The 14,997-nt window shown below is 32.1% G+C and overlaps 1 protein-coding gene across 1 annotated transcript in view; it reads left to right on the forward strand.

Annotated features, from left to right (window-relative positions):
* Window positions 1–14,997, forward strand: part of LOC140433972 (uncharacterized) — a 151,964-nt gene that overhangs the window by 76,323 nt on the left and 60,644 nt on the right. The gene's annotated exons all lie outside the window — the stretch shown is intronic.

Consider the following 14,997-nt stretch of genomic DNA (forward strand, 5'->3'; position numbering starts at 1 on the left):
TTGAACAAGGCATATTTCTGTTTTGGAAGCTTTTATCGGGTGTCAAAATATTTACTGAATTTATAATCTTAGTTCTGGACACATATCAAATCCTTTGATTCTTATTCCTTATTTTTAAAAGATCTTTCTTATCTCCCGATGTATAAATATGTATAAATCTCTATAAGATAAATAAACATATCTCTCGATATATAAATTATGGCAATTCATAGATTTTAGACCTCTTTCCATGGAAGCAAATTCAAGTATATTATTCGTCGTTTAAAACCATGTGTACAAGTCCTTTGTCGAATTTTGACAGAAAAATTATAAGATCTTTGTAAGAAGTAAAGACTATTAATATACAGAACAATATTTTACCGCAGACGATCCACCAGACGATTCAGACTGGAAACCTGATTACGAGGAATAAGTAGTAATAATTCCTATCGATTATGACAATAATGAATCTCTAAACCATTTCAGACCAGGACCTTTGCGCTGCGAGTAGTACCGTTATGTACTACTCAACCACTACATGTTACAATACTTAAATATTTCTTCGAATAAAGTACTACAAAGAACTAACAAAAGCAGCTACAAATGAAATGGTGATAAATGGTACTGTAAGTCTTATGATGTTTACAGCAATTTTCAAATAAAATTGGAAAGAAATGTTTCCAAAATTTTAAATATTTTAATGGCAATGTTCTACTAGACGCCATATTTTTCGCCCAATAACTTTTATAAAAAGCATTTTGAGCTATAATAATCCACCGGATCCAGCTCTGTTGCTATCTAGTAGTGGCGATAAAATAGTGGTAGAGTTCTGGTTCCTATCTGACGTAAAAGGCAACTTATCGGAAAAGAATGAGAGGTGGTGAGCCATCGATTGAGGTGCTGAGATCGTAGAAACGCACGAAAAAGGCTGGATATTCTGGTCAACAGCCTGCGTTCTTAGTAATGCAAGATTAAAAGGTCTACTCACAAGCTGAACGTGAGCTTCTAGTAGGTTCCTACTTTGAGGATGAGTGGTAGAGGAGTGGCGACCTGTCCAACGTGCAAGGTCAAGACCTTATTCCTACCTGCGTTCGCCTGTTCACCCTCACAAGAATAATGGACAATTTGTAAATGTATTTTAATACGTATAAAGGTTTTAAAATATTACAAGCGACTAAGATTGCATGTGATAGGACGAGGAACATGCGGTGGGGTTGTAGCGGTGGTTCTTCTAAAAGAGCATAAATGCTGGGTACCGGAAAAGTTGGAAAAGCTCCTGTGATTAATCTAAGACTTTTATTATGAATAATATCTAATGATTTAAGAAGCGCATTGGAATAGGCAATTGCTTCATAATCTATCTTAGAACGTATTAAAGATTTATAAAGAAGAAGTAGAGTGGATTGGTTTGAGCCCCGGTTTTTGTTACAAAGAGATCTTAAGGCCCTTCCTCGCGATTCTGGGCGTAGCTAAATTCCAATGTAAAAGTTTATATCAAATAACGCAAAAACTATGGCAGATATTGAGATGATTCTTTTTTTATATGAAAGGTCTTAAAAAGTTCTAGTGCTCTATTTGGTTGTAAATTAATTAATTGTTTAAACAATATTTTTTTTTAAATATTTTTGGTTAAAATAAACGTAAAATTTTTTTTTTTTGAAATAGGGCACTACAGAATTTGACCCACTTTCCGAATCTGTTTTTATTTTTAACATAAAGTGTAACACAAAGCAGCTATTTGATATAAACTTTTTAAAAAATCTCAAAGTTCTGCTAAATATTACTCTCTCTCGGTCAGTACAGGCTGTCTTTGTCGATAGCTTCTGGATTCTCGCCGACAGGTAGGTAAGAAATTTACACTCTCTCATAAATAATGTTGAATAACATTATTAGGGCTTATTAAAGAGTAATACCCAAATATTTTGCAGTATTTGAATATGGAATTTGATTATTTATATTTATTGGACAATACCCAAATATTTTGCAGTATTTGAATATGGAATTTGATTATTTGTAGTTATTGGAATATTTATTTTAAACGTTTTTGTTAGTAAAGTTTACATAATTTATGAGGTTTGTTTCGTCACTGCTTGTCCAGTCATATTAGTCCAGGGTAATAAGGATTTTCTCGTGACACTCAATAATCCAGGTAGCTGACAACTTTTTTAGTTTTTGTAGACCTATAAGAAGAAAACCTATCTGTTTCCTGCCTAAAGTTCGGAGCCGTTTTTTAATGATTAACAATTTAATGCAAAAAACGCGATTTTTTCTATTTTTTGCACTCCATTAGAAAGCTAAATAATTGACATAAAATGACAAAATTTTATTTTTTAGAATATTAACAGCTTCAAAATGCCGATTTTTGAAAGTTGAAAAGTCAATTTGTTGCTTCGCAAACTGCAAAATAAGTGACAATTGATATTTGTTAAAAACTTTTAGTAAACTTAAACTTTAAACTTTAGAGTTCCACCCAAAGTTGGGTATTGGTGTACTTAACAAACCCTCAAAATTTGGGACCGATATATTAATTATATTTAAAAGTTATTGTATTTGTTTATCTCAGAGACCTTTTTTTTTACAATAACAACAGAGATAGAAAATAATAAAGATAGGGTAATTCTGTGGGTGACAAATTAAAGCAAAAGACTTATACTATCAATATGCATTAAAAAAAATAAAAGAATAATTTATTATAGTCAAAAATCCTGATGTCAAATTTTTGAAATTATGTAGTTTATAAACATTTAGATTAACTTTAAAAACATTGTCCCTAGAAAAATCTTTTTTACATTCGAAAAGCTAGTATTTTCACCCGAATTTTCAAATAAAACAATTTGGCCTAGGTTAATTTGGGCCAAAGTTAGCCATGTTTTTTTGTTAATTCACAGCTAATTTGATTATAATAATTAAGGAACCTTTGTTAAAGAATGGGATTTGTATTTTTTGTTAAAAAATTTGCACAAACATTGTACCTTTACAGGACCCTCTACGAATTTTCAAAAATGTAGTTCAAATAGTGACTAGGAAGAACCCACAAATCCATGGCGTTTAAATACCGAACAAACAATTTTAAACTAATAAAATTTTCTATATCTCCGGATCTACTCAATGGATTTTGATCACTCTTTTTTTAATTTGTATGTAATTTCTACGTACATTACAAATATGTAATTTGTTTATATATTAATTAATTAATAAATGGTCTAGTTTGTTTAAACAATTCGTGAAAAAATAATTTTCTTCCAAAAATCTATTTTTTTAATACCTAGTATCATTAATAATCATAGAAAAAATAGCGTTTTTTGCATTAAATTGTTAATAATTAAAAAACGGCTTCAAATTCAAGGCAGGAAACAAGTAGATTTTCTTCCTATAAGGTCTACAATAACTAAAAAAGTTGTCAGCGACCTGGATTATTGAGTGTCACGAACATGGTCTATTTTTTGCTTATTTCCCTGGAGTATATATTTGATTAACATCTGTGTAATTTTTCTGTCGCTTTTTCGCTGGTTTTGCATATTGCACATTTAATATTTTATTGTAAGAAAGGATAAGTTGTGAAATGTGATCTTGCCATGTTAGCTTTGAATCAAAGATTAAACCCAAGAATTTGTGATGATCTGTAAACTCTAGTTGAAACATCTGTAGTGATAATAAATTATAATAAAAATCTTGGAAGTGTTATAAGAATTGTAAAGTAAATAAATGTTTCTGTCTTTCAAAACAATTAAATGAGTATCCAATTCTTTCAACAATAGATTAAACGGGATATTTCATAATAAGAATAAAATCATGAAACATAATTCATATTTCATAATTCAATTATGATTAAAATCATAATTATTTTAGTATATAATTTAATATTATTGTATATTTGTATATTATTTTCTATACATTACCTATTTATTTTCATTAATTATTTTTGTTCTAAAACAATACCGTTTCAAAACCACGCCCAATGGAAAATATCACCGAAAATCCAAAGCTTTTTTAATTATAGGCTATCAATTGGATATTTACTTCAGATTGAAATAAGCCTATTATTACATCAGTAGCATTAATTACCAAAAATATATAAATATAAGTATCTCAACCGTAAATTAATTGATCATTTAGCAGAAAATTGTAACAAACAAGTATTTGACTTTAATTTCGTTTAAACGGAATCAATCTCAATATGTTTAAAAAGGTAAGTAAAATTATTTAACGATATTTTTAATATTTCTTGCGCTTTTTTTGTTTATTTTGTCGGGATAGGTACAAAAATAGGAAAACTCAAAACTCAATTTAAAATTTGGAAAATTCATACGGTAAACTTGAAGAAATCCACAAAATAAAAGAGTCGGTTGTTTATTGGACACACAATATATATTTATTGGACTAAAAAAAATCGGTTGCCTGTAAAGTCGGTTTTACGGGCGAAGATTTTACGTGACAACGTCTTTTTCTCGGTAGAATATTTATTGATATGAATATTATTAAATTGCACAATAGAAACAAGGAATTGAATGACATTCATAATTTACTTAACACTATCAACATTTGTCAATAGTATGACATAACCTATAAACTCAGTTTCTCAACTTTTGTGTCAATCTAACAATTAATCAATCAATCATAGTTTACGATAATGAAATATTAGTGTACAATTATTTACCTTTATTGTTGTAGTTGTTGTAAATGACGAATCTAAGCACTCCACATTTTCACTACAGACACAGCTGACGATACTTTAACCACACGTGTGAACTTGTATTATGACGCTTTCTTGGTTTTCCAACGCCAAGAACGCTCGAGAAAGACAGAGACACAAGCACGCACTGATTCAACGCGCCTAATTCTCTAGTGCTACGCTCGCAGCGGACCGATCATGTTTGAGTGGGAGAGAGACGCAAGGCATTCGCCGGTCCGGCGGGCCTCTCTCTCGTTCGGTGACTCATCGTAACAGACGTGAGCGGGCGTTACACTTTTTCATGAGTGACTCCGAGCCACAACCTAATTTAAGACGTTGTCACGTCAAAATTCGTGAATGGACTGAGATATCAAATGCAAGACAATTATTTCATGTAGCAGAAGATCGAGAAGTCTTCGTAATGATAAGGTCGGATAACTATGATGTGACTCGTGAAGAAGAAGACCAACAAATATAGGACTCTAATTTCATTCGTAGTATCTAAACTATAAAAGTTATAGAAAAAGTCTAGTATATATGTTTAACAGTTTTTGCATAGTTCATCTTTTTCGGCTTTTTGGTATTTTTAAGTAGTAAGATTTGTTCTTTCTATGAGTTTATTATTAACGTTCAAACAGTCATGATGTTGCAAGTAGTAGTGTTGCTTTCTCGCAGTTTTTAATTATTTATTTATTTTTAACCTCTCTTAGAACATTTTGTGAAGCTTTATGTATAGTGTTTTTAATGTTTTCCCATTGTTCTTTCACACTTTCTGTTTTATTTTTAGCAAATATTGAGAATTCACTTCACACCACTTAACAGAAATGTATTTGTTTGGCGTAAAGACAAGTCCGTTTAAAGCTTTAAAATTCTATTATTACAATGTTTATAATTTCTACATTAAAATGAATTCAAATAGAGACATTTTGCGACTAGTATTTTAACAATTACCAAAGGCATGGATAAAAGCAGCTACGACAGACAATCGAATATCGTGAATCAAAGGTGCAGGAAACATTTCTTTTAATCCTGTTAATATTTCTAAATATGTCTTCTTAACATCAGATTCAGATCAACAACAGAAAAACAACGAGCGACGTAAAAATAGACCTACCTCACCTCAACCAGGTTGTTTGCACTGGCAGGAAGGTTTGATAAATTCCTGAGAAAACCCAACAGCAAAAGTAGATAAAGATCTGAAACTTAAATCTGCGAAAAATCCATGAATAAAAATCATGTATTTTTCATCAGAAGTACCAGATTTGATTTTAACAGTGGCAACAGAAATATCTCAAACAACTCCTGGGAAACTCCTAAATCATATTTTGCCAATACCATCTTAGATAAAGTAACATTTGCAAGCAAGAATTCTAGAGCTCTGGCTAAGATTAAATTCTTCAGAAAACATCGTCAACCTACGAAAAAGAAAACGACAAAACAAAACAATTAATTCAGTGAAGAGTGGACCAAATGCTAAAAGGAAGATCAAAGAAAAAAACAATAACCAAAGAGACTACCAAAGGAAAAAAGTGAAAGAAATGACAGGTAGACACAGAAAGATACAAGAAACAATATTAAGAAATAATAATAACGAGATAATTATAGGCAGAGAAGACAAACTGGAGAGATGAAAAGAATACATTCAGACACTTTTTGACGATGATAGACCTTCTTCTCCACCATCCATGGATAATCGAATAAATGAAAAAAATCGAAAAGATTTTTTGAGAAAAAAAAAATAACAAAAGAAGAAGTTATTTATGCAGTAAAATCTCAGAAGAACGGAAAAGCTACCGGTCCAGACAATATCAATATCGAAATACTTAAATTAATTGCAGACAATGAAAATAAAAGCCTCCACGAATAATAGTACTATTCAATAAGATATATGACACAGGTGAAATACCATCAGACTGTCTAAAATCAACATTTGTAAATTAACCAAAAAAATCCAATGCCTCACACTGCGATGACTATCTAATATTAAGCATGATGTCTTATGTCCTTAAAACTTTTTCAGAATCATTAATTTATAGACGAATTTGCAAGAAGTGTAAATTTCCGATCAGTGACACTCAATTCGGTTTTTGTATTAGACTGGGAACACGGGAAGCACTTTTTACCTTAAATATGTTAACATAACGATGCAGAGACATGAATGTAGATGTGTATGCATGTTTAATTAATTATCGAAAAGCATTTGACTGCTTTAACCATCCAAAGATGATCGAAATTCTGAGAACAACTGGAACTGACGAACCAGACAGAATTCGAATGATCAGATGTTATGTTTTCTCTGTTTTGCTGTATGGCTGTGAAAGCTGAACAATGGACTCTGTGACAGAAAAAATAACAAATGACTTTGAAATGTATATGTACAAACGGATGCTGAGAATTCCATAGAAACAAAAAATAAGCATAATCAAAGACAGAAAATTACAATAAGTGGATCATGTGTTAAGAGGTGAAAGATATGAATTACTTTAAATCATATTGGAGGGTAAAGTACAGGGCAAAAGATCAGTTGGAAGACGCCAGAACACGTGGCTGAAAGACCTGAGAAGATGGTTTGACCGCTCATCCACAGAAATCTTTCGTGCAGCAGTTTCTAAAGCTACAATTGCCTTTTGGATCGCCAACCTTCGAAAGGAGACAGCGCAACAAGAAGAAAAAAGGAAATATCAAAACCAAGTAACATAAGAAACGAAAAACGTATACCGCTGGCACCGAATTCGACTTTACTACATATACTAATTCGATATCCACTTTCAAGATGATGATGACGACGTGGACGATAAAGATTGTTGATGTGTATGAATGTGTATGTATGTGTATGGTGAACTCTAGAGTTAACACTAAACAGGACGTGGATTGGATGAAATGTATTAGCTGCCAACTTTGGCTGTACGAAGACTGTTCAAAATATGAATCTATGTGTGATATATGTGGTAAAAATCAGGAGAAGTAAGTCCACAATTTCACCACAAGTGCCTTCGCCATTTCAATTATGCATGAATGAAATGGTGATTTTAATAAAAATAAATATGTTTTTTTTTAAAGATTTTTAATGTCTTAAAGAAACTATGACTCTGTTAAGTTCTTGCTAATATGTTTTGTGAAAAAATTGTATTTTCATTTTGTTCAAACAAACAAATTAAGTCTTCGAAGCGGCTTTAATTTTTTGTTTACCATATCACCCCGATTAACCCTATATCCATTATAGTAGTTCTTTTCCACTGTTTTATATAAGTAACATAATTATCATCTTTTAATTCTTTTTACATTTACGTTTCACTGATTAAGCTAACTCTTTCTTTGCGTGCGCGTAAATCGGGAATTGAATCCCACCGGGTTGGAAACTTTAGGATTTAAGTAATTAGTTAATAAGTAATTAGAACTAAAGCAAATGGACGTATATTTCAAATCAAATATTGTTCAAAAAAACTTACCACTGAACATTTTTGAAGTATTTAAATATGCATAGGAATGCGTATTTATTTTAAACTGCTTTTTGTATTTTAGATAGAGAAAATATTTAAAATGGATGTAGAAATAGAAAGTATTGCGGTGGCTTCTAAGGTAAGAGGTCAATGGGAAAGACCAGAATTTATGAATTTTAAAGCTATTATTAGTTGGAATCTCTTTGTCCTATATAAATTTGGCTACATGTTACGCCCGTTTAGAAACTGCATGGATTTTATATGGTTTATTCCAAAACTGGGATATATTTGTAAGTAATTTTTTTTTAATAGAAAAAGATGTCGCAAAAAGTTAAACACCTACAGATTATACAAAATGTTTATGGATCTAAGATAATTCACTATATTGTCACAGGAACAGTTTTGACCTAAAGCCTGTGGTAGAGCGAGTGGATCTTGTAGCGCTGTCTTTCTTGGTCATATTTACTACAAATTGGTAAAAAATGTTCGACTGTTAATCGGACGTTACACTGATCACATATAGGTGGATTTTTCTTTGTGAAAAGGTAGGAGTGCGTTAATCTGGTATGTCCTAGACGTAAACGCGAAACCGCAATTTGTTCTCGTCTATTGCGCGACGATGGAAACCACTGAGACACATTATTTTTGATTTTATTTAAATTGGAATTAGTTTGAGACCACTCATTTCGCCACAAACACAACACTTTTTAAAATAAGCTTTTAAGTCACTGGAAACACACTTGTCTATCGGCTCCGACAAATCACTTAAAATTGCCTCTCGTGCAATCCTGTCAGCTTCTTCATTTCCTGTTATTCCGACGTGTGAGGGAACCTTACACCTGAGAGTTAGATGATACTGAACGATTATCTACAGAAGAGTTACTATCTAAGTCAGAAATCTCTTTCCCTAAGTGGTTGTGTAGTTTCTTTTGAAGTTTTGTAAACTTGCTTTTTGTAGATCTATCATTTGCATATTGATAGCTGCTTTGTAAAAGATGGAGTAAACCAGCCATATCAGTTGTAAATTCTTTTACGACGCTAATAGTGTCGGGGGAGCCTTGGACATTATCAATAAGTAAGGACAATTGGTGGAAATTTAAAACGAATGGTGGGGCATGATTATCAATGAAATTTTCAAGAGTTTCCCGTGTAGATTGGACTTTAGATGAGCGTGGTTTTTTTGGTTTAGAAAGTTTGGGTTGCAAACAGATTTTCTGATGAAATTGCTGAATCTGAAGGAGGCGTGTCGATCTCACCAATACTGCGTTTTATGGAAGAACTTGCGTTTTCGCAATTGCTATTAGAGTTTTCACTTAGATGATGTGGCTTTATTACATTTGGGAGTACTAGAGCAAACTCATTGGTAGTGACAGAAGTCGAGCTTGTAGTTTTATTTGTAAGATTGGTTGAAATGGTTGTTTCAAAAAATTGTGGTGATGTATCAGTTTTATTAGAATTTTCTGCAGTTGTATCTAATGGAAAAGGAGCTGATAGATTGGAAAATATTGCTTCCGAAGTTTGTGAAAACGGATTGCTGCTGAAGGAGGTTGATTAAAAGTGTTGCTATGAGTAGGAGTATTAGTAGTTTCTTTGTCATGGAGATTTGTAGGTGTAGGTGATATGCTGGGATTTGATAATGGATAACTTGATGACTGCTGGGTGTTTGGTACCTTGTGTAGTATACTTGTTGAAGCTGTTTTATTTGGTACTTCATTGTTTGACTCAATATGAGTTGATTCCGTTACTGAACTGGTTTAGCATTGGGATGATATGTGTCCTGCATTTTTGCAAATAAAGCAGGTGCGTGTACCTTGTGACAAAAATATGCGGTAAGGTGTTTGGTCGAAATTTATTAGAATAGAATCTGGAATTGGTGATGTTATAGGGCTTATATAAACTTGCCTCCGAAAGCTCAATATGTGACTATATTCGGGAAGAGTCGAGCTAATTTTCAGAAATTTTATTGGGGAAATAAGCTTTAAATCGATATTCTGTAATTCTTCAACTAATACTTGATGAGGAATTGACGGGCAGACTCCAGACAAGACTAGTCTTTCTGCTGGGAGACAAGTCTTCGTGCTGTTACAACTTCGCCGAGTATTTCTATAGAGCCATGTTGTGTCATGAAGTTATCTACTACGGTTTTGTTTGCCAAATACATGCAGATTCTATTATGAGATAATCTAGATGAAAAAATAATATTTTTTGGGTTGATGATTGTACCCAAAGGAATGAGATAATCCTGCAGTTTAGCATTATCGATACAACTAAATACAATTGCTTGGTTCTTACTCGGAAAAGAATGTGAAGCGGCTGAAGCATAACTGTTTGTGATATTCGAACGTTGATTTACTGGACTGGTTAGATCGGAAGGTGTGTTTACATTATGTGAAGTCATTTTAAGCTGCGGTGGCGAAGGCCTTACTCCGACTCTGGTAAATAAAAAACCAATCGCATGCTACTATAAGGCACTTATAGCAGCTAACCTCACAAAATGATTGTACGGTAGTGTATATTTATTATTTGACGTTTTCTTTTCACAATAATAAAATAATAATTACGTATAGATGACTTCGTAGTAGTATCTAGTAGATAAACACTTTAATTTTCATTTGTAAGTAATGTTGCTGTAACATTTGTTTTTGGTGACTGCACTTAAAGACGAAAACTACCTACGCATTTAACTATAATTAATAAAATAATTTTTATTAAAATTTATAAACCATACGGCTTTTTTATATTTAAGCCACACGGCTGTCGCTATTTCTCAGGGACTTTCCACATACAGCATGCAGCATATTCTCTATTATCTGTATCTCTAACACAAGTTCTCTGTAATTGGTTATGTCCTTGTTATGTTTAATAGGCACATTATTGGTATTAGGTATTGCCCTACAGCAATACATATCAGTAAGTGCAATTTTTTTGTTAAGTCCATAAACTAGTATGAAATACTATTAGTACAATATAGTGTACAGTTGTTGTAATGTATAAGTATTGTCCATGAAGTATATTCATAAAAAGGGAAATAATCTGTTTAAAAAGTTTAAGTTTGTTGGTTAGTTCATAGTGAATTTTTTTTCTCGACCATTATTATCCTGAATTATTATAATTTTATAAAATTATATATTTTATGGAAAATTATTGTTCGTGTACAAGTCCTGTAGTCAAGGTTCTGAGCTTGAGCTTATTTTTAAAACAAAAATTAGCTAAAAAAAGTTATTACCTGTTACATATATGTAACTCTAGGACATACAGGGAACAAAATAAGAAAAAATGCTAAAAAAAGCTATATTACATTATATATTTATGCATAAAAGATGTTTTATATATTTATAGAGAATTATCTTGTATGAAACTGCTCATTGCAATCAATACACAACCCTAAATCACACTTTCTACACATGATTCTAACAATAGAGGTACAATTTTTAAATGCACACCGTCGTCTTTTCTTGTTCGGAATGTATATCAAGATGTGATCTTGTCTGTCAAATCTTGTCGCTAGAATCGCGTGAGGTGTCTATCGGTGGAATTGCCGGTCTTCTTATTAATATGCCAAGCGTTTTCCAATGATGCGTCTAGTAACTATGTAAATATTGGCCATCACCATTTTTTTTATCTACTACCAATAATCTAATACTTTCCTATATTTTGATTTAATAAGCCCTTTCCTCCCATCGATGAATTGTATTTTCCTATAAGACACGGATGAGGCACTTAAATAATTTTCTTCTTTTGTTAAGAAAACCTTTGTACAAGTGTCATTGGTTGAATGCCATAAGAGGCAGACGTGGTAGTAACAATATTATTGTCGGACCAACGTAAAAAAATTGTGCCATTGCTGTGTTCAATAACGCCACTACAATCACCCCCATCTACCTGCTTTTAAAAATCATTTTTCGAGGATAAAGGTATACCCTTAGGTAACCGATATTCGAGAGGTTAACACTGGTAAACAAGTTATCTACCAAAAATTTATATGATAAATTCCTCTTAAGGAATAATGATAATCTCCTCCTCCTCCTAGTTCCTCCTAAATCTGTAACTCACGCAACATGTTTATCAGTGGAGCAGAAGCTTTTACATATAATTTTTCATCTCTTTCGCTGGATTTTGGGATCCTTTCCTGATATCTATCCCCATGACCCCATCCATACATCTATCAAAATTAATTAGAGAACCCTCTTTTGTGTTTAGTGACTAGACTTGAAATCCAAATCTGATTGGCTTTCCCCTTATAAAATCTTTACAATCATAACATAGTTCTTCTTCTGGCACAAAGTTCTTTATAAACTTGTTTTGTCAATAGTCCAAGAGATGACGGATTTTCCATGCTTTATCATTTGGTTATATGCTATTATTATCTGCCCAATGTACAAATTGCATAATTTGTTCGAATCGATTACGCCTCATTGCAGTTTTAACAAAAGGATGCTCAATGCCTGATAAAGAACCACAGTAATATCACTTTCCTGGTTTTGGATCGTATCCATTAAGAATCAAAATGTCAATAAAGCATTTTAGTTCTTGAAGTGAGATATTTGGATCTGGAATATTTTTGAGAAAAGAGCATATTTTTTGTTTCTGACTTTAAGTATTGTAATATTGGGTCATGCCAAAATAATTCCACACATGGTTAATTCTTATATTCAGAAAAAAATGGTTTTGGAAAAGTATCCAGGCGATTGTGAAAATAACCTTATTTTAACCAAGAATATGTACATTTTGATGGCGCATCTCTAGGTGCATTGGCTTCAGTGGCGCTAATTCTCTCATTATTTGTAAGTTTTACCTCAGCTTGGACACGAAGTTGGCTCCCTGGTAACTAGTCAAGATTTCTATCATCATTTTTATCTCCAGTTCTCTAAAATTATCTGTTGTTAAATCCCCAGATGTAATCTTATAATCGACGTTATATCCCAGGTTTAACAAATAGACTATTATATACATTTAGAGAAGTACCTAATATTAAAATTGGAACCAGAAATATAAAAGCAATATTTAAATGCACACCAAACTAAAAACAGCCTTAAATATTAAAGAAAGCTCCAATTTAGTGTACTCTCTACCCTGTAACAGTTAAAATAGAATATATATTGGAGAAACGTCTAGAAATTTGTCCGGAAGATTACCGTCGCACAAAAGTGACATTAATCTGAATAAAGTACAAGCCTATGCATTAAGTGAACATTCTATTAAAATGGGCCATGCGCCTAACTATGATGAAGCAAAAATATTAAAAAGGGAAAAAAATTACAACAAAAGACTGTTTCCAGACATGTGTTTAATTAAAAGTACACAAAACACCTTAAACAAAAGAGAAGATATTGAAAATCTTAGTGCTATATACAGTAATCTTCTTTTAAAGAAAAAAAAGGATTATTCCAAGTTCAAATAAAATACTTACAATTAATTTTTTTATTCGTGTTTAGTTTTTCCCTTCTTAATTACTTAGTAAAATAAACTCTGTTGCTTGTTTAATAAATTCTTAATAAATACAAACGAAATATGTTTACATATTATGTAAAAATTTGCGATATAGGTTTGCATAAACATATACACTTCCTCTGTCAAACTAATCTAAAATGATTATAAAAAATAGAAGAGATATGGAAACCATAGTAATAAGTTTTGAACTGAAAGAAAAAAGAAAAACAAATTAATAAAATGTCAAATGTTAAGTAATTCTGTTAATTTTATAGTACAATCCTCACAAGGGTAACCCTATTGAAGATGCAACAACTTCATTGTCTAATGTAGTTTTTTGTTTTTATTTTTAGTATGTTTTGAGACAGAGTTAAATAAACTCGAAAAGTTAACAAACTTTAAAGAGTTTTACTTAAAGGCCAATATTTGACTACAAAACCCAAAATATCCATTTGAAACAAATAGAGAAGCTTAATGAGAGTGAATAATAAAAGTAAAATGATCCCTGTTTTGCGAGACATGCCATTACGTTTCACTTTTATAATTCACTAGCATAAACCTTTTCTATTTATTTTAAACGTTTCAACGTTTTATCATTCCTTTCCTCGGGTAGCTGTACCTTCTTTCGTAGTTATCGTTAGTTGTTGCTCTGATAACCATTAAGTTTTCTAAATTTAATTGCCACAAATTGGTCTCAATGCTACTATAGTGATCCTTTCCCAAGTTAACATGCTCCTTTTCTAACTTGGCTACACCGTACTAAAGACGACCAATAGCCAAAAATACGTATATATACGTATATGTTAAAGGTGAAATGCATGCTACATCTTCAGACAGTCTCTTCTTCTTTCAGTGCCCTGTCCGATTATTGAACGTTGGCGATCATATTGGCAATAATAACTTTGTTTACGGCGGCTCTAAATAAATTAACGGTGGTCTCGTGATACCATTCTCGGAGATTTTGGAGCCAGGATGTTTTTCATCGGCCTGGATCTTATCTTCCGGCGATCTTACTCTGTATTATCATATCTTCAGTATCTTCAGACAGTCGGGTAGATACAAACTCCTACACGGAAAGTCAGCGAATGGGTCCTTCCATTTCCCACTTCCAGTGGTAGCTGCAAATGTGCGATCTTTTTTGATAGCTTTAAACGGAAACAATTTATGATTTTTTTTATCTCTTGAGCTATTAGGAAAGTTGTCAAATATTTACAGATTTCAGCAAGAGCTTTGATACCCTAAACTTAGATTTATCACTAAAAATATGTAAATCCCATTCACGTTGGTACGTTAAGTTTCGGTGCTCTTCGGCTCATATAGATCGATTTCTTTTTTTTTGTAAGAAGTGATTTTTTCTTTGCCTAAAATATGATGATAAGAATAATACCGTGTCCGTCTTTTTATTGTTCTCAAACAAATGTCTTTTTAAATTAGTCTACCAACCGCATCGAACCATTTTACAGCCAATTCTCGAGA

This window comes from Diabrotica undecimpunctata, chromosome 2 (assembly GCF_040954645.1).
Source record: "Diabrotica undecimpunctata isolate CICGRU chromosome 2, icDiaUnde3, whole genome shotgun sequence".
Classification (NCBI taxonomy): domain Eukaryota; kingdom Metazoa; phylum Arthropoda; class Insecta; order Coleoptera; family Chrysomelidae; genus Diabrotica; species Diabrotica undecimpunctata.